The sequence below is a fragment of the Orbicella faveolata genome, unplaced genomic scaffold (assembly GCF_042242905.1).
Source record: "Orbicella faveolata isolate gen_17 unplaced genomic scaffold, um_ofav_v1 contig_48, whole genome shotgun sequence".
Taxonomy (NCBI): Eukaryota; Metazoa; Cnidaria; class Anthozoa; order Scleractinia; family Merulinidae; genus Orbicella; species Orbicella faveolata.
In genome coordinates this window covers 2,765,001-2,785,000 of record NW_028301578.1, presented here as the reverse complement: position 1 = coordinate 2,785,000, position 20,000 = coordinate 2,765,001, and the positions used below count along the sequence as shown (strand labels likewise).

Below are 20,000 nucleotides of genomic sequence, written 5' to 3'. Positions count from 1 at the left end.
TTAAACTGCACTAAGCACTCGATAGCTTCGATAGTGGCGCACAATTTCTGCTAACAGTAATCGCCATAATGTACCAATCAAATCGAAGCTTCAACATGCCCCCCTCCCCTCCTCGGGCAAGTTCCCAGGCATTTGAATTTTTGGGAATTTTTTTTTGAATCCTTCCCTTATCGGGCCAAAAAGCTGTTCAAAAGCCTCGTCATAGGTCTATTTCAGGTGATCAAATGCCCCCACAATTACCAGATTACTGTTTTAACTCTTCAGTAGCTTCTATTATGCTTCTAAAGTTGTGAATGTTTAATATATATACAACACCTGAAGAGAACCAAGGCCTCACATGCCACGAGGCGCGAGGAGACAAGGTAACAGGTAATAACCAAAGAGAACCAATAACAAAGTTGACAAATTTTGATGTCGCATTGTTATCAATAAACCTCTAATATAAAAGTAACGTTTTGTCGATGTGGATGAACTGCATGTAAGTATTACACTAGATCAATGTTCTACTCGTAGAGAGACACGTAGAGAATATTTCAATCAGTAAAATACGTATATTTAATACCTCTGTTTCGATTGAAGCCAATTTTGTTAAAATATTTTAAATTGGATACATCAGTAAAAGAGAAACAATTACAAAGTTGCCGAATTTTGATGCCAAATTAATAAACCTTTAATTATGTTGTGGGAAATCACCAGAGAGGTCCACACTTTCACAAATCACAAAACTTTAAGCAGCTTTATTGTAGACAGAAAAAAACTCACAGTCCTCTCAATAAGATAGATAAGAGGAAGCAAAGAAAAGCCTACACTCTTATCTTTCTTGCGTTCCATATACAAACAAACACTCATTGGCTAAGAAGCTCTTTTGCGACAGGTCCACTCAGACCACGAACATGCATCATATTTGTTTCTAGACTACGAGGAGTCCCTCTTTCGCTTAGTCCGTCGTGCGTGACGCGAAAGAAAACTGCGAGAAGAAAATAGCCGCGCGAAATCCTGGGTGCGAGAGGAACTACTCGTAATCTACATTCTTTCGCGCACACTTGCACGCGATAGTAACGTGACATGACAAAGTTGTCACTTGCACGCCACATTATCTGATCGTTTCCGACAATGTAAACTTTTATTAGTATAATTGAAATAATCATATTAGCACTCTGTCGATGTAGATAATAACTGTCAATTTATATGCTACTACTGCAATGTCAGTGTATCAATGCGAACTTTCAAAGTTGCGTAGTTTTTAAAATGAACTCAAACTATTTAACGAATTTTGTTTCTGTTGGATCATTTTTGTTTCTTCCTTGCTCTTGTTTCTTTTGCCTGCTGCACTGCCTTAGCACGGGTTTCCTTCTTTTTATGAAGATGGCCAACCCAAATCTTCACTTCATTTAAGGAAAGGAAACATCTTTTTTAATAGCCAATGTGATAAGGCCGCGTTCCCCTTCAATCCCCTTTTTTGTAGGCCTCACCAATAAAATACGCCAATCCACCACGAATCCGCAATCTTTTCCTTTGAATTCATCAAAGGTTGTCTCCGCCATGATTTATCAACCCACGTGGAATCAGTGGGACACGTAACCAGTGGTGGATCTAGGGGATGGGGCCCGGGGGGGCCGGGACCCCCGTTATTTTGGGTAAAAAAAGAAGGAATCACAGAAGAAAGAAAGGCCGGCAGGGCAATCAAAACAAAACCGCCCCACCCCCTCCCCCCTTAGCTCAAAGTCTGGATCCGCCACTGGTAACATGAAATCGAGCGCTAAAGGTATCCAGGACGTTACAAACCGATTTAAAAACCCGAACATCTTTTTATCTTCTCGTGAACTTAAGGATCACTACAATGTTCTAGTTATTCACGGACTAAAATCTCCCTTAAAGTCTCTGATATAGAAATGTGCAAAGACAGCCGCTCACATGGTGACTCCATAGTACCACTAAAGGACGTTAAGCGTTTTCGGAACGGGTCGGTCTGCAAGCCTTACAAGAGATCAATTTACGAGCGAACATTTTGAGTGAGTTTATCAAGAATCATGTCATACCAAAGGAGCTCTCAACCGGGGCTATCAACTCTTCAACTAGATAAAAAGCATTTTCAGAAATGTCATCGTATTTTTAGACGAGATCGTGAACCAAGTAAAATCCCAGCACGAACTCGAGAACGTCTGAGCAACAAGAGCAGAAAGGTTAGAGAATTTGTTTACAAATGTATCGGCATGTTCGAGTACACCTAAGTAAAATGCTCTGAGACACTTCGTAAGAGTATGATTAAGTTAATATCTCGAACTAAACGATATTCGCTCGTTATTTTCTAGTAACAGAGTTATGTGTCTTTACATGATATAGTTTCTGTTTGCACTGTCACGCAATCCTGACGCAAAAACAAATATTTTTCGAAAAACATTCAGTGACTAAAGTCAAGAAATTGTGATGTTATAGGAGATTGATAAAGAAGGCACATCTCCAAGTTTTAAGTCTGTACGGCTGGAAAATAGTGTAAACATCTAGAACTTATAATTAATTGCAAGCTACCTAGGCGACCGATTATCTGTACTGAAAAAAACAAGCATTTATATAAGCATTTTCCCTAATACTTTAACTGATGAATAGGCTAAAAATCACGAGATAAGTATATATTTTTCGACAAATGCGTTCGTAGCTCTATGTCCCGCACCACCATAACTCCGAATTCAAGATGCGCTGGTTTCCAGACGAAGCAAGCTTACTGAGCTGAAAAACTGTACACAGATGTAAATTTAGCAACCCTTATGCTTGATGAGGATAAATTAGTTTTGGGTTTTAGAACATGATGACGTCACGCGCGAGCCAAGAATAGCACCACCATATAGCCAAAGTAATGAGTTCTGTTGGTATTTGGACAAAATGCGGGACAACAATTAATTGTTGCAAAGAGTTTGTGCTCTTTGATTTATAACAACAATCAAGGAATCAGTTCGGCGAATGGCCTCATTAATTCTCATAATAAACATTCAAGTTTGTCTCAATTAGCAAGTGCGCTTGATACTACTACGTACCGCAGTGGAGGGATATCAGTACCCTACCTTTTTACAAAGAGCCTTTGAATCACTATTATCTCAAAACCACACCAGTAAGGTGGAGACAGTAGAAATATCACAATTCAAGAGTTCTCTGCTTAGGCAGTAGATTCAAAAAAGTAGTCACCTTTCAACAGACATTTTTTTCAGAGTCCAAGTAAGCACATGGAAAGACATTTGGATCAATGGGAGGTCAACAAGGGACCGTCGATGCTCTGATTAGTCACGAACTGCATCAGAGGATTAGGCACTTTAAAAAGACGCACTCTGGTTGGCTACTAAAACTATCAGAAGATTAGGGCTACACGAACGGGTAACGAAAACTATCGGAAGATTAGGGTTACGGGCGGACTTACACAAACGATGACATCAGCGGCTACGCGTCTTCGACGCTGGTAACCACAACAAAAAAAAAAAAAAAAAAAAAACCTTGAAGCTGATAGATTCAAGCCAGGGTCTAATTTTTAAGGAAATTTTGGTAACATTGACATGTATTTCTTTGAATTTTAGTTTTGAAACATTGATCTTGCATATTCACACGTCAAGTTTGGTTTAGGAAAATGTGATTCAGTTTAGAGAGTTAACCCTTATAAAGCCACACATACGTCGCGTTTTAGCGCCAACGGGAGACCACGGTCTCAGATTCCCCATTTATTTATTTATTTTTTTAAGGGGGGGGGGGATAGATTTAAAAAGACGGGAACCTAGAAAGCGACTCTATCCAGGAAAAAACAACATAGTGCTGATCAAGGAAGTAGCAAAGAAGTGTACTACTCTGCTGGTGGATTCCGCTGCACGGTTTGCAAGAGTATCATATTTCATCAACCAGAAAACGCGAAAATTCCAGAGAAACAAGTCACAAAAACGCAATGGATACAAAGTCCTGAGAAATGTGATTCACTGCGTCTACAAGTGTGGCTTCGAGGGGTTTGAAGACCGCAAAGAACAAAGTTGTTACACTCTAAAGGTTTCAGGCGGGAGGACATCTAGGAAGCGCTGGTGATGTTGTTCCGCACTGCCGCCATACTGTTACATCTACCACAATTTTCCAGGAATATTAATTTTATTTTTGGGTGTCGGGTCATACCAAAAGACAGTCCGTAAACATTGGAGACTTTGCAGTGAAGTTAAGCCGTGAGGAATGATGTAACTCGCTTTTGCTTATCTGGCCTTTTTAACTGTGCGTGTGTGTTCGAGATCTCTAGCCATGCGAAGAATTTATTCATTTGATATACCAAATACTAAGAGACAAAGGTTTTTGGTAAAATGTAAAGTAACTAGTTGATAGAGACTGATAAAATTCTCATTTGCATTCAAATAAACAACTTCATCTACTCGCACAAGCCAATTAAGCTTACCAAATAGGTAGAAACCATAGAAATCACGTCTCTACCACTTGTGGACTTCACATCTCGGACAAAACTGCAATTGTCACTTTATATGAGAAACCACTTCAGTTGCACATGTTTTCTTTAAATAACCTGGTTGACTAGAATTTGGGGCAGGTAGGATGTACTTGGTTCATTGAAGTTCTTGGACTTCATCTACGCCAGAAGCCAATTAAGCTTACCAAACAGGTAACAGCCAAACACGTGTTCAGACAATACCCTACATCATTAAATCTCTCTACCAGTTGCAGACTTTACCTCTCGGACAAAATTGCTACTATCACTTTCTCCGAAAAGGCACTTCAATTGGACACGTTTTGTTAAAATAACCTGCTTGGGTTGTCGGTTTTGAAACGTCATAAATATCTAATTTCTTCCGTGTGGAGTAGTTAATAAAGACTTATTCTACCACTTGTAGATTTCATCTCGTGGACACAATTGCTATTTATAGCTTAATTCTCCCATCGAGAAGCTACTTCAATTGCACGTGTTTCGTTAAAATAACTTGCTTTGAAAGGCCAATACATCTCTTTACTTTTCCCACGCATACATGGCTTGTAACAGGCCCTCCCTATAAAAACATCCTAATAAAAGTCAAAAAATAAATATTTTGCCTGAAAACCTGGCAACTGAAAAGCTAAACCAGGATTGAAATAATAAATAAAACGTCTGAATCGGCTGCCGCATTTCTGCCGCACTTTCGACCGGTCTTGTCGCATTATCCGACGGAAATGCGACACCGATTCAAACGTCGAATTTCTGCCGTGTCGAAACTAATTCATACATTATGTTAATGTTAAGCGCATGCATAAATTTGCGCCCGCCAAACTGGCCATTCTCGTCCCAATGCAACCTGAAAATATTACAAAACGAACTGCCGCATTGTCAGACTTCTCCTTCTCCTTCCATTGGCGGACAATTTTTCGCAAAATTTAAGTCCTTCGTTCCTCAGTCTCTCAGTCCGTCATATTGAATACTCTACGTTTAAAACATTTTCCGCTGACCGACATACCCGACAGTATTAATTCTGAATTAAATTCGACAAAAGTACGACGTATGAATCGAGAGTCGTATTTCTGCCGCACTTAATTGAATTGAATTCGACACGGCAAAAGTGCGACGTATGAATCGGTCCTAAAAGTACAAAATTGACTTTGTTGGTGGCCTTATAAACTCTTTGATTTGCAGAATCTGGCAATGGATCTTATGTCAATTTACTAACAAATGTTTCTAGTTTTCTGAAGAGGCAAAACAAATTGTCTCGAAATTCAAAGGGAAAGGCGAAATTAAGGATATTTCTGAACGCTTAAAATCAGCTTCGAACTTGTCTCGTAATAGAATTTCATTTCCTCCAAAGCGATTGCAGCTTCTATCAGGACGTGGAAACCTTTAGCGACTTTCACGCCTGTATCCAGATCAGCCAGCCCAGTAGCAGATTCAAATTCCTGTTTCGCCGGAGAAACGATAAAAACTGATTGGATGAATACCTGTCAATCTGTTAACAAGTTTACCAGTAAGAGTATTTAGCGGCGAGCTTTCTTTGGGAAAAAAAATATTGCAGTTGAAAACAGCGGCGGATTTACGATAAGTTTTTAACGCAGGTGTGCAAGGTAAAGCTAGGTGAGATAATTCTCAATCTCTCAAAGAATGTTTTTTAAGTGCTTGTTACTGGCTTTGCGAAAAGTCTTATTGACAAAAGGTTTGTCTCTGGTAAAGAATACCGACATTTTCGATCCGCCCCAAGGGTACACACCATCATGCTGAATGTAATTGAGAGGAATTGCGTCCTTGCAGGCGCCCCCTTCCTCCGTCCCTGTCCTACTGTGCCTAAAGCCTGCCAGGCAGTGTAGTTATAAAAGCAGTGAACCACAACTATCCCAAAAATCCGTTAAAACCACATTTTGACATATGTTCCACATTCCTATATAAGACTTATATAAACGTTTTCTCATCAACGACTTTCCATTACTCGATTCTGTCATAAAGTCTTGGGGTTCTGAGCATGTGATCACTAGTATGATTTTAAGGTGAGGCATTTGAAAACTACTTTTTTCTCGGAGATCCAAATGGGATTTGGTCAACTACGACTATCTTTACACGAGTAAAACTCAAAATGTCACATGCTCGAACGGTTGCGTAGGTGGTTGCTCAGGGGGGGCGTGAAACTTTCCAACTGAGGTTACATAACAATAAGCAACTTGTGTTTCCTAGTCAAGTCCACGGTATGAAGATTCTTTACTGCTTCCATGTTTATCCGTATTTTGAGCTCAAGATGCGTGTTGAGCTCGACGGTTTGTGTTTTGAGCTTGTTTTTGAGCTTGGCGTGTTTGAGCTTGACTTTTGAGCTCGGAGGTTTTGAGGTTGATTTTGAGTTTGGTTTCGGGTATGGTGAGTTCGGGTATAGTGAGTACGGGTATGGTGAGCTCGAAGTGCTTGTTGGCCTTTTTTCCAGCTGGAGGAGTGTTTTAAGGTTGGTTTGGAGTCTGGGCTCGAAGGCTTTGGGTCGAGCTCGAAGGCTTTGGGTCGAGCTCGAGCTCGAGGGTTTATGGCCCGATTTGGGGGGTTTGGAGCGAATTGGGTAATCGGAACTGGAACTGGTGGCGAAAGTGGAGTTGGCTAACCTGGTTGAGCCGGTGGCTTAGGTTGAATAGCAACGAGGTAATTATATAAAGAGATATAACACGAGAATTAGTTGAGTGTTTCAGGGAAAGAGAAGCCTTATCACTCCGTTTCATCAGAGTATCTTAATAAATACTTCCGCGGTTAATTTGTCAGTTTATTTTTAAAACGCATGGTCATCCCAGTAACTTCCTGTTTCACATCACGAGACGATCGCGTGAGTTTTTCAGCCAATCAAAAAGCTGCCATTTCTGTTCCATTTGGCAAAAAAATCTGGCAAAAGAAATTCACTAGTTTTTTTTGTTTTTTTTTGTTTTTTTTTTTGTGGCAGATTTGTAAAAGATCTTTTTGAAGCAATAAGTTGCAGCGCTTTCAACTTATTTTTTGAGAAGAAATTATGCAAGCTGCTGTGGATTCATCCGTTTCTTAGCATCGACAAAATCCTCTGGTAAGAATAATGAATCTTTTTTATCATTATTTGTCCAATCCCACTACATTGATTGCGTTCATTGTGAATGAATATTTTACCCTTGTATCTCTTAGGGCCTATCCGCACTAGCAAAAAAGTTGTTTATTTAGACAAATTTTCTGTCATCACCAACGCTTTAGAAGTGCGGACGGTTTGTCGCGACCTGACAAATTTTGTCCGAAGCGGACAAATCTTCAAACGCACCGCCGACAAAATTTGTCCCGGGTAAAACTTCGACAAAGTCGACAACATAAACAAAATTGTGTTAAACTTGCCAATCATTTGTCATAAACGCTTTTACGACCTGCCTGGTAATTGAACTGAGTTCAATTTACCGTCTGAGGCAATAATTACATTTATTTATTGCGAAACGCTGAAAACTGGATGTTTGGACTTTCACAGTGAACGTGATAAGATGAATCACGGCAATTGGAATTTAAATCCAATGGCAAACCATGCCGGTCTGCCCTATGAGCATACAATCTCTGTAGGACGCTGGAACGTTCCACCATACGACGATCAATTTCACAATTTTCATGCAGCTGGCCCAAGCTACAGCAATGGCGTGATTTTCCAGTTGTCACGCCAGTGTCAATCCGACGAAGCAGAAGTGGTCGTACAAGCGCCGCAACAAGAACCACAAGCGCCTTCGCAAAACAAAGGAAAAGGGCAATCGAGTTACGACAAATGGACCAACGAAGAACAGAGTTTCCTGGTTGATCTGTGTGCCGAAAAGCACGACCGTCTAGAAAGCAAAGACGCGAGGAAAGTGTGGCAAGAGATATGTGAAGAGATGGAGATCAATTTTGGAACGAAAAAGACAGTAGAAAAATGCCAGAGGAAAATCAAATACCTTATCGATAGATATAACGATGCAAAAACCTGGAACAAAACTCAGAGTGGAGGCCAATTAAAAAAAATGTCTTCTATGACAAAATTGATCGTGTTCTTGGGACAAGAGATGTTGTAACCCTTAAGCACGTGGTTGAAGCAGGGGCACGCACCGATTCTCCAATCCCGATTCCGCCTTCCCCAAGCACCGACGACTCCGTTGCACCTGGTAGTAGTTCTGGGACTCCAAGCCCACAGCCAAGCACCAGTGGGACAAGTGGAACAAGTAGTGCTGAATCATCCAACGCCGCAAACCGTCCCAGCAGAGCCAGGAAAGAGCGGAAGAGCGCAACGAAGAGAAAAGTACCCGAAGATGGAGAAGATGAAAAGGCAATTTCGCTCAAGAGGAGCATCGAATCGATTGAAAAGCAGGGCGAAAAGCTAACGAAAATTATGCAAGGCTTGCAGCAAAATCAGAGCAAGCAACTAGAAATGGTGGCATCCTTCATGGGCTCTCTTGTAGAAGCTATAAAAGATAAAAAATAGGCGACTTTAGAGTTAAACAATTTATTGGAAAAACAACTGATAAGTATTATGACAAAGGACGGTCGTAGTTTGTTATATTTTTGTTATTCTTCATAATCACAAGTATCATTTCATTATATTTACCGTGCTATAAAATCATTTTTGAGGAAATGACTGATTATAAACAACGTGATTTAATTTGATTTTGTTAACTGTAATGAAATTAATTGTGACGTGAGTCCCAAGCGTAACAGAAACAAAATATGGATCACTTATGAGTGTAACATTTCGGCAACGAGTCTTAACTTGAACCTTGGTGATATATCTAGTTTTTGTAGTTCTTTAATATTGTACTAAATTGGATTCAATGCTTTTATTCGGGTGATTACAGTGGGAAAAAGAATTTTGATTAAAATGTTTTGATTCAGTTATGCATTAGCAATGTATTCTCTTAACACACTTCGGACGTCATCTCCGTCCCTTATAACATCATCGTCGTTTGTGAAGGTGATTTAATCAACATGACACGAGCGTGGGACAAAGAAACATTCTGAGTCCCCGTTGTTGTCGTGACCTTGATCTCGAGGGTCGTCATTGTCATCGTCATTCCAGTCGTCTTGATTTAATAGGCAGAAGTTGTGAAGGACCGCACAAGCAATAGCAATTTTGTTTGGAAATAAAATCCTGCTGTCTAGCCGTTTCCCTAGTATTCGCCAACGATTTTTCAACATGCCAAAAGCGCACTCTACTGCTACTCTAGCAGCGGACAAAGCTTTATTAAAAGCTATTTCCTCCGGATCTCTTGTTGCTTCGGGAAATGGTTCTTGGAGCCAAGAAGCTAGAGGGTATGCACTGTCTCCAATTAGATAGGGTTTGATCTCATTAGCCCCGATTCTCACGGCTGGACCAGTAAGAATCTGATCGTTCTCTGCGAGATCAAATATTGTACTATTCCGCAGAACTCTGGCATCATACATACTTCCCGGAAAGCCCGACGGAAAGTCAAGAAAGCGTTTTTTACCATCGACAATAGCTTGAACAATAAAGTCATGTTGTTGATAGCGACTGAAATAGTCAACAGCACTGTCTGGAGGGGCAGCTATTCTTATGTGAGATCCGTCTATTGCACCAACAATGTTTGGGAGATCAGAAACATCTTCAAATGTCTCTATGCAAACCCGGGTTTCCGCCTCTGTAATGGGGAATTTTATGTACACATTCCTCAGGTTGGAAAGGGCCTCCACAACGTCTTGGACTGCTTCTAGAACAGTCGATCTTCCAACATTGAAATTTGGCCCAATACTTTTATAACTGTTCCCGTGCGCCAGACGATACAAACCAAGTGCGAGTACTTTTTCTGGCGCGATGCAGTCACGCAATCTTGTATTTTCGCGTGTTACGGCAGGTCGCAAGACATTCAACAACATATCGAAGGTACGACGATTCATTCGCAGTTGTTTTCTCAAATACTCTTCGGGAATTCTTCGGTCATTGTAGTGGATCTCGAACCAAGACTGGTTTGGTCTTGGAAGTTTCCAAAAGTACGGGTTGCGTCGACGTGCCCGGCGTCTCTGTCTTCTACAGTGTTCAACCGTTAAAACGGCAGCTTGGTTTCGAAGAAATTGATGCCTTAATAACGAGCACACCATAAGCAGCGTTTCTTCTGGGATCTGGGCAAGATTTAGAAGCACGAAACATGCCACAAGTGTGAGAATTTGAATATGTTCCATTATCCCGCCAAAATGTTCGATGTTTTGGCGCGCGCGACAAAATAGAATAAATTATAAAGTGAAACATAATCAGTGCTATATTAAGGTGTTGACAGAATTTGCCCGCTTTGAAAATTTGAATGCGGACACCGCAGACAAGACAAAAATTTGTCACGACAAAATTTGTCCTTCGATTTTGACGAGGCAATTCCAGTTTTGTCCGCTAGTGCGGATAGGCCCTTAAACAGGTAAGAGATATAACACGAGAATTAGTTGAGTGTTTCAAGGAAAGAGAAGCCTTTCTCAGTCTGCTTCATCAGAGTACATTAACAAATACTCCTGCGGTTGATTTGTTTGTATTTTTAGAACGCACTGTCATCCCAGTAACTTCCTGTTTCACATCACGAGACGATCGCGTGAGTTTTTCAGCCAAACAAAAAGCTGCCATTTCTGTTCCATTTGGCAAAAAATCTGGCAAAAAAATTCACCGTTTTCTTTTTGTAGCAGATTTATAGAAGGTCTTTTGAAAGCAAGAAGTTGCAGCGCCTTCAACTTATTTGTTGAGAAGAAATTCTGCGAGCTGCTGTGGATTCATCTGTTTCATAGACTCAACAAAATCCTCTGGTAAGAATAATGAATCTCATTTATCATTATTCGTCCAACCCCACCACATTGATTCTCCTCTTTCTTTGCCCTTGTGAATTTTTGGCTTCTTTTGACTTCGATCAATCGGCCCGCTTCGCCCACGACCCATAGTTGTGTATACATGTACATAATTAATGTTCAATCGATTTTCCTCGGTTTTGAACATCCGTTTTTTACATGCTTATAAATCGTCGTTTTGTATAACATTTTACCACATTTTAGGCATTCTTCTTTCGGGGCTTTTTCTATTTCTAACATTTTAGAAGGTTTTACGGCACAAGCGGTAAAACGCAGTTAATGGAGCGTGACATGCAAACCTCGGAAACAGTTAGTTATTGTATTTAACTATGTTACTGGCACCCGTAGAGGTCGCGTGAGATCCTTGTTTGCTTTATTGTGCCAAGTGTTGCGAAAGATTGTCTAGTCTTATCACAATATGATCTGCATTATGGCACCTTTCTATAGGTTACACTTATAGTCATGTCTAGCTGTAAAAGAACCATTGTTCAACGTAAAAGCACTTCCCTTCGCTGGGGTGCTGTACTCAGTAAGCTTTGTTCAAAAGTAAAGCAAATTCCCACCCTCCCTCCCAGCGTGGAGTATGTTTTGTTTGTCAATAAACCTGTGGTCGCCTCTTTTGGGGCTGGCAGCTAAGTCTTCGGCTAGCGACTTCCCCCAAGCTGGTTATAAGTGAGGCTTGAAAGGTCAGCGTACTTGCTATTGTTATATTTTGATTAAGTTGACCTGCCGTTACTCTTGTCCGTTTCAAGTGCGGTAGTGCTGGTGACAAGTGAGGCTTTTAAAGGTCACGCAAATCAAAGTCGCTTCCCATGCCACCCGCAAGGTTGTGTACCGCCACATTACACCAAACGATGTGTGGCTTTCTTTATTTATTGATATATGTGTTCTAATAATAATGGGCTATAATAGCACACAAAAGTGAACTTTCACGGAACAGGGACATTATAACAATGGTATTCTTTGTTTCGTTTCCTCAGAAGCGAAACGGTATTGTCTTCAGTTCAGGGGTGAACTGTTTACATAGGGATTTGTAATATCCAATCAGAGTAAAGTTCGTAATTGTTAATGTAAATACGGCGGCAAAATTTCAGCAAAAACCTCGGTGCATCGCAACAAAATGTGTCATTTGCAACATTTCAGTGAAACTCTCGTTTCTCGGTATTATCTTACATAAGAAAACTGCGAACTGGACTTGATAGTGATAGTGGAAGAGAAATATATTTTCGAAGTAGAGACACCGCCACACCACGCGATTAGTCCACCAATGCGATATTTTGAGCCGATGGAAGTAGTTAGTTTTGTTTAGTTCAACAAAGAAATGGTACTGTTTTCCGTTTCAGAATGATTTATTGACATAGTGAGTATGAATGTTATCAGCGTAAACGCCCCCAATTTACATGGTAAATATGTTCAGCAAAAATAACTTCTCGAAACTAAATTTTATTTCGTGACACGGAAAGAAAAGGAAATTAAAATGTCATGCAGGTAGAAATAATTGGCGACTTAAATGTTCCTAAGTCTTACTGAAACGATGTATTCTAGAGAAACGAAGATATCTGTTTCCGTGCTTGATTTGAATGTGAATTTACTAGAGCCAATTTTGTTTGTTTAAAGCATTTCCAATTCACTTGGCGAGGGGAAAAAATTGGCAAAAATTTCGCATGTTCCAAATTTTGGCAGCGGTCGCATTAGACCAACATTTTGGAACCAAAACGTTACTGATCGAAGTATACGTCACAAAATCTATTTTTCTCAATCAAGTAATTTCGTTAGATCTCATGCGAAAACTTAACTCTTCGCAGATTTTTCTCCACGCTGCATGCTCTTCTCTCCTCTCTACAGCAACTCGTGATTTTCGGCCCATGATTGGACGAGCAGATTTTGCTCGACTTGCGTTTGTGTTGTTGCTTGCGCCACTGGCGATCGAAGAAGATTGTCTCGCTGAAACCATCTCTTCAAATTGCTGCCAGTAACCAGATCCAGGGTACGAGTCATAAGAATTTGAATAAAAACGCCACTCATATTTGTTTTGAAATACTGTTGTAAAAAGCGTCAGATGGACCGGATAAAAAATAATTTTGTCCCGCCATCGCACGCGCCAAACTGGACTAGCCGTCAAAGTTATTTTCTCGACGTAATTTTATCCAGGCATGTTTTAAAAAATATGACAGTTAAATGGATAAAATAACAAAATTGTTTGCTTTCCCAAAATTTGGAAGCCTCCGAGGCAGCACTTCGGCCTCTTTGAAGATTGGCGAAATTTTGGCAATTCGCAAAAGTTTTTGAAACTGGGGGTCGCACTTATTTTACGCTACTTGTTGACAAATCTTGACAGATTTATTACTTAAACAAACAAAATTGGCTCTAGTGCCGGACCCTGGCCTGACCCATCATATTGTAATTTAATTAACGTTGGTATATTGCAAAATAGGCACAATATGGCTTTTTTACGAGGTTTTCTTCGTATCGTAGGTGTCGACATTTTCCAGATGTAGTTGAATTTCTCGAATTTTCCGCCACAATTCCAGTAGCTTTACTTCTTAGAGCGCGCTTTTAAAAATAAGAAAATTTGTATTTCGACATACCGCAGCATTTCAAGAGTTGGTGTCCATGAAAACACCGATAGGATTTGCATTTTACCTTCATAATATTCAAGCGAAAGTGGAGGAATAATTGCATAACTGTCGTCACACATGAAGCGTTCTTTTTGAAAAGAAAAATATACTGCGTCACTGACAACGAAACGTAGATTGCCGCATCCATTCAAATCAAGGACTGCCAGGCACAGAAATGGAAAAATTATGCGTCAAATGCTTTTGCCTCTTACCTTTATTTAGCCTCACACACAATACTTTGAATTTCTGAAAAATATGGCGGGGCTGTGCGGCCCGCTTCCCAGAGCACTTACCCTATTTAAGACCAAAGTCTGCGATTTTATGGCCTGACCCTTAAATTAACACCCTGTTTCAGACCTGCCGTAGTTCTCTAGTTTAGAACGATGTTAAAGGTATTATGAATGGCTTTAGTTACTGGTCTTCTCGATAATGGTGAAAAAAGTAGCTCCTTCTAAAAACCATACCTAATTCAAGACTAGAGTGCAAAAACCATACTCAGTTTGAGACCAAAATGACCCAAATCGATACTCTACTTTTGACAAAAATGTCAAAAAAAAAAACATGTCCCTCTGACGCTGGACATACCTATATAGCCGATATAAGGGAGCACCCTCCCCCCCCCCCCCGTTCCCTAGGGCAGAGTCAAAGTGAAGTATCACAAATAAATACATTTCAAAGCGCGTTGACTGTAAGAACTGATACATGTGTAGACAACTTAAATTAATTGGCCCTTTCTCTTTTACAACAGGTTCAGTATTAAACCTCGCCTGGCCGAAAACCCCAGGCTCTGACAACTGAGCAGATCAGTGCGGTGCAAAGCGGTGCATTAGCACATATTTTCCTCACCCTAGGACTTCTCATGCACAAGATATCAAAACCCCGGCCTTTCTCGACTTTCTCAGACTTTGAATACCTTTCCGGAAACGAAACACCATTTCTTTCTGAGAAATAGCTTCTTGTTGTGTTTGTTGACGTTGTTTTACCTCACTCTTCGCAACGATAATCATGAAAAGACCACACTCTTGGTGATTTTTTTTTTTTTTTTTAATGACTTGCAGTCGATTGCGATATATCTATCACCTTTTTTATCGCAAACCCGCCGCTCAACACACTCGTCTTGCGGTTTCGGTCCAATAAGGTTAGGTGATTCAGCCGGTTCAGTGAAATCAGTAAGGTCGCCTGATGCAGTCATGCTTTTGTTGTTTTAGAAACAGTATCCGCAAATGTTCAAATAGAAAATTTATGCGGGGAAACGTTAAGTAGTAAGGGAGGAAGTAAATGAATACTGAGAAATTTGAGCACTTTAGCCTGGCTCGCCGGCGAGGGTACAAGAGTAGTCACAAGTTTGCCGGAATTCATTCATTTCCTCCCTTACTACTACTAGTGTATATTCATGTCAGTGTTAGCGAGCCTGTTTCGGTTCATGGATTAAAGAACGAGATATATGTTCATGTGTAAATTATGTTAATGCGAGCCCCCCCCCCGGGGGGGGGGTACTCCCTTATATGGGCTATATAGGTATGTGCGGCCCCAAAGGGCATGGGGTTTCAGCCGTTTCGGCCATAAATAGGGTATAGATTTTATCTGATTTTGGTCATAAATACGGTATGGTTTTTGCACTCTAGCCTTCATATGCGTACGTTTTTAAGAAGAAACCACTTTATCATCATTATCGAAAATAAAAACAACAAAAGCCCTTCACAAATTATGTTTATGGTAACTTAACATTGGTCTGAACTAGGGAACCGATCATAACGCAGGTCTGAAAAAAGGTTTTGATTTAAGGGTTAGGTCATAAATAGGGTTTCGAGTTTTTGGTCAGGTCATAAATAGGATAGGGAATATCGCAGATTTTGGTCATAAATAGGGTAACGGTTTTGGAAAGCGGGCCGCACACCCCCACTCAATTTTTCTGGAAGTACCCCCCGGGATACGAGCTTCTAAAGTATGGTAATTAAGATTACCGTGGGACTGCTGAGGCAGCATTTGAAGACGAATATTAAGTGGCCAGGTATTCTGCGGTTTAGCCCAATATTCAAAGTCTCGAAAGCTAAGCGATGCTGAGGGGGCATTGGGATTTGGGATATTGCGGTATTGGACAATTTTTCTTGCGGTATTTCTGTAATTTTAATTTCGAAATGCGGCATTGCGGTATTATCCGAACCTGCGGGATGCGGTTTTTTAGTGTTTTGGACGGTATTACAAATTATCCTCCTAGTCCTCCAACGTTTTCCGAGCCTTTTCCAGTTTCTGATTGGACATTCCCGACTCATGGTAACGGTAAAGTGCAATTCCTTGCGTCGCAATCGTAAAAGGGTTTGTTAGTTTTTGTTAATTATTAAACAACCACGCCAATGGATGTTACTTATTCTATCTAAATGGAAAATTACCTGTCCTAACGGTCATTACCAAATTCCTAACTGTTATTTCCGTTTTGTTTGCTCTAAACGTTAACATACAGAGTAGTGGTTTTGGTATAACATCGCGTTTCCAGTCGGTATTGAGGTATTGCGGTATTTAGGGAATTTTTTTGCGGTATTGCTGTATTTGCCGAATTTTTTTTGCAGTATTGCGGTGTTCAGAATCCCCCAATGTCCCCCTCGATGCTGAGTTCTCCGTCGAGGAACGTATTCATCGAAGGCTGCCAAACTCCGTGACGCGGAAGTTGCACGTTGAAGCCTGTCGAAAACAACCTCGTCTGTCACGTGTTCTCCTCACAACACTACCTGCGACTTCGTCTAAACTCATGTTCCGAAATTAAGTTCAAAGTGCTTGCTGATGGCATCCCAGACACCTCAAAACAGTTCGACAACTCAAGGCACCCTCATTCAGTAAAGCTGGCCCCTTTCTCAGGCTTCTCCCAGCGCTTTGTCAGGTACCCTAACTGTCCGAGGTTTTCTAGCTCACAGCAACGAAAATTTTTGGTTACCAGCCGAAATTTTATTGTAGTAATCTTCCTAAGAATTCTCGCAACACAGGGAGTATTGAATTCAAAATGGTGCTGTTCAGTTGTCGGCAGATTCGCTGTTCTACACGGCGGACGAGGCAGTTTTCTCCTAGCTTTCAATAAGAGGGTGATTACGTTCCACACACGTTCCATTTTTTGCTTTTCGAAAAGCTTGAGCAGTGATAGATGGAATACTATCAAAAATCCCTAAGGCGCCAAGATTTACAGTACCCATCGACCATCGTCTGCAGAAACTATAAAAGCAATGTAAGACACAACTACGTGAAGTACGTGAGTGTGTGATTTGATTTGGTGAAATCCTACCCAGAGAGCAAAAGATTATTTAAACCTATATATTTGTGCGTGACAACCTATATATATATATATATATATATATATATATATATATATATATATATATATATATATATATATATAAAACGGTTATAAAATGCCTCAAGCTAACAAAGAATGCCACTGCGTCAGGAGGATCAATGAAGATTCACAGTCCAAGCCTCACCGCAAAAATGAATTTAAAAACGTTTGATAAAGCAAGGACGGACAACTTCTGACGGTAAAAAAAGTTAAAAAGTTAAAAATTTAATAGAAAAACGTTTCGGTCTTAGACCTTCATCAGTTACAAGAGAAAAAGGACGAAAACTAAGTTTAAATACGGTTACAGTGTGGGAGATTACGTAACGAAATGAAAAATACAATATTGTGCTATTAATACATCGTGATTAATACAATACAGGAAGAAAATGCAAAACGAGAAATACAATGCTGTACTATAAATTGCGTCATATAGGGTGATAATTAATAGACCAAACGAAAAGAATACAATACTGTGCATAAATTACATTATAGAGCGTGATAATTGCAGAACTAGGTTAAATTCAACCTAAAAACTAAAAGAGTTAAAATAGATAAAACGGACTCTTGCAATGCGGTAAGTATAACGGGAAAAATAGTTTGCAAAGATAAGCAGTTGAAAAAAAAAAAAAAAGAAGAAACCTACGTTTACGCTGGACAAGGTTAATAACAAAATCCCAAATCGAGGCCTTTGGAGCATTAAAGGGTTGACAAACAACAAAATCCCTGGAGGGGCCCTTAAACAATAAGCTGTAATAAGATCCCAGGCAGGGCCTTTGAGCATACCTAACACCCAAAAAGCTGACAAAATCCAAGGAAGGGCCTTTGAACTGCCTTATGGCGCGAACGCAGATTTACACAAGAGAAAGTTGATTATAACAAATTCTGTTTTTGGAGTGAAATTCTTTTCTTTTATTTAAGCCATGGGGAGCCAAAGAGAACAGTTGAGCACTCCAATAAGCCTCTTTCGTAATTAAAAACCTATCAATCTCGTCTGAGTCATTAGGGGCCTGCACCTGATCAATGCATTGGAATTCAAAATCATCCAAGGAGTGTGGAATTTTATTGAAATGTACTGCTACCTCACAAGTGGTTTTGTTTGTGAGCATAGCAGACTTGTGGTTACGAAACCTAACCCGAAAATCGGTGGTAGTTGATCCTATGTACTGTAAACGACATTTCTTGCAGGAAACTAAATAGATCACGTTTTTAGAATCACAAGAAAGCCTTGAATGAATGGTGTATTTTCTGCCCGTTTTAAAACTTAGAAATGATTTAGATTCAACAAAGAAATTTCGACAGAGATCGCATCTATTTCTTTCACATTTAAAGCAGCCATTGTTTGGCTGAATTGTTTGTCCCTCATCGGCGGTTTTAAAACGAGATGGTGCTAATAATTCTTTCAGGTTTTTTGTTCTACGAAAAGATGGTATGATAGAGCCTTGAGGGAAAAATTCTTTCAATTTAGGGTTGGATTGCAAAATCAACAAATGCTTTCTAATTATGCTACTCACATTAGGCAAATTAGGATTAAATGCGAGAACAAATGGAAATAATTTCTTCGATTGTTTTCCGCGTTGCCGTAGTAAATCATTCCTAGAAATGGTGGAGGCTTTGGAGAATTGATCGTCAACTAATTTGGAGGGATAACCCTGATTAACAAGATAACCCTTGTACTCAACTGTTCTCTCGGCAAGGAAAGTTTCTTCAGAGCAATTTCTCTTCAATCTAGTCGCTACTCCAAAAGGAATAGCCTTGAAGACATGCTTGGGATGGCAGCTAGAAGGTGGAAGATATAAATGACTATCTGTAGGTTTAGAATAAACATCAGTTCTAATAAACCCATCCACAAGATGTAAAGTAAGATCAAGTACGTGAAGCTCACGTTCAGAAAAAAACTAACTCGAATTTAATAGTAGGGTATAGAGAATTAATGTAATCAGTAAATTGATGTAAGGCAGGAAGGCCTTGCTGCCAAAGATCAAAGACATCGTCACGATAACGCCACCACAAGGACGGCTTTATCGGACCGGAAAACTTAGCTTTAAGATCAATTTCACCCATGGCTAGATCGGCATAACTACATGCATTTTTTGGACCCATGGCCGTGCCATGAATCTGAAGAAAGAAATTCTCCTTAAAAACAGAATGGTTGCTTTTCAAACAGATTTTTACGGCTTCTAATATGCAAGATGTAGACGGAATTTTGTTTTCCCTAGCATTCAAAGCTTTCCTAACTGCAGTAAGACCAAGTTTGTTATCGATGTTGGGGAACATTGAAACCACATCCCACGAAACCAGTAAGGTGCCAGTTGGAAAAGGGCCACTCGTGTTAAGATCTCCTATTTTGTTAAGCAAATCCGTGGTGTCCTTAATAAATGATGGTAATTTACGAGCAAGTGGTTGCAAATAGAATTCGGTAAAGGCCGACAAGTTCTCAATTGCCGCACCACAACAAGAGGTAATGAATCTTAACGGGTTGCCCGTTTTGTGCGTTTTAATGTTCCCAAAGGCAACTCCTGGTTTCGCTTCCTTATTTAAAACCCACTTAGCTATTTCGGGGGAAATCTCACCCTTTCCAAGCCATTTGGAACACCAACTACTTACTAACGCTAAATGCTTCGAAAAAAACCTGAAAGAATTATTAGCACCATCTCGTTTTAAAACCGCCGATGAGGGACAAACAATTCAGCCAAACAATGGCTGCTTTAAATGTGAAAGAAATAGATGCGATCTCTGTCGAAATTTCTTTGTTGAATCTAAATCATTTCTAAGTTTTAAAACGGGCAGAAATACACCATTCATT

General features: G+C 40.1%; 1 protein-coding gene and 1 pseudogene across 3 annotated transcripts in view; one reads left to right on the top strand and one right to left on the bottom strand.

Moving 5' to 3' along the window:
* The first annotated feature begins 10,749 nt into the window (after positions 1-10,749).
* LOC110053456 (uncharacterized) overlaps positions 10,750-20,000 on the top strand; it is a 32,628-nt gene continuing 23,377 nt past the window's right edge. The window contains exons 1-3 of one of the 3 annotated variants that reach the window (XM_089280805.1): positions 10,750-10,842; positions 10,961-11,010; positions 11,102-11,218. The gene's annotated coding sequence lies outside the window, so the exon portion shown is untranslated. Of the gene's footprint in view, positions 10,843-10,960; positions 11,219-16,442; positions 16,751-20,000 lie in introns of all 3 variants that reach the window. The other 2 variants (XM_089280804.1, XM_089280803.1) reach the window with 2 other exon arrangements.
* LOC149095960 (uncharacterized) overlaps positions 18,049-20,000 on the bottom strand; it is a 4,176-nt pseudogene continuing 2,224 nt past the window's right edge.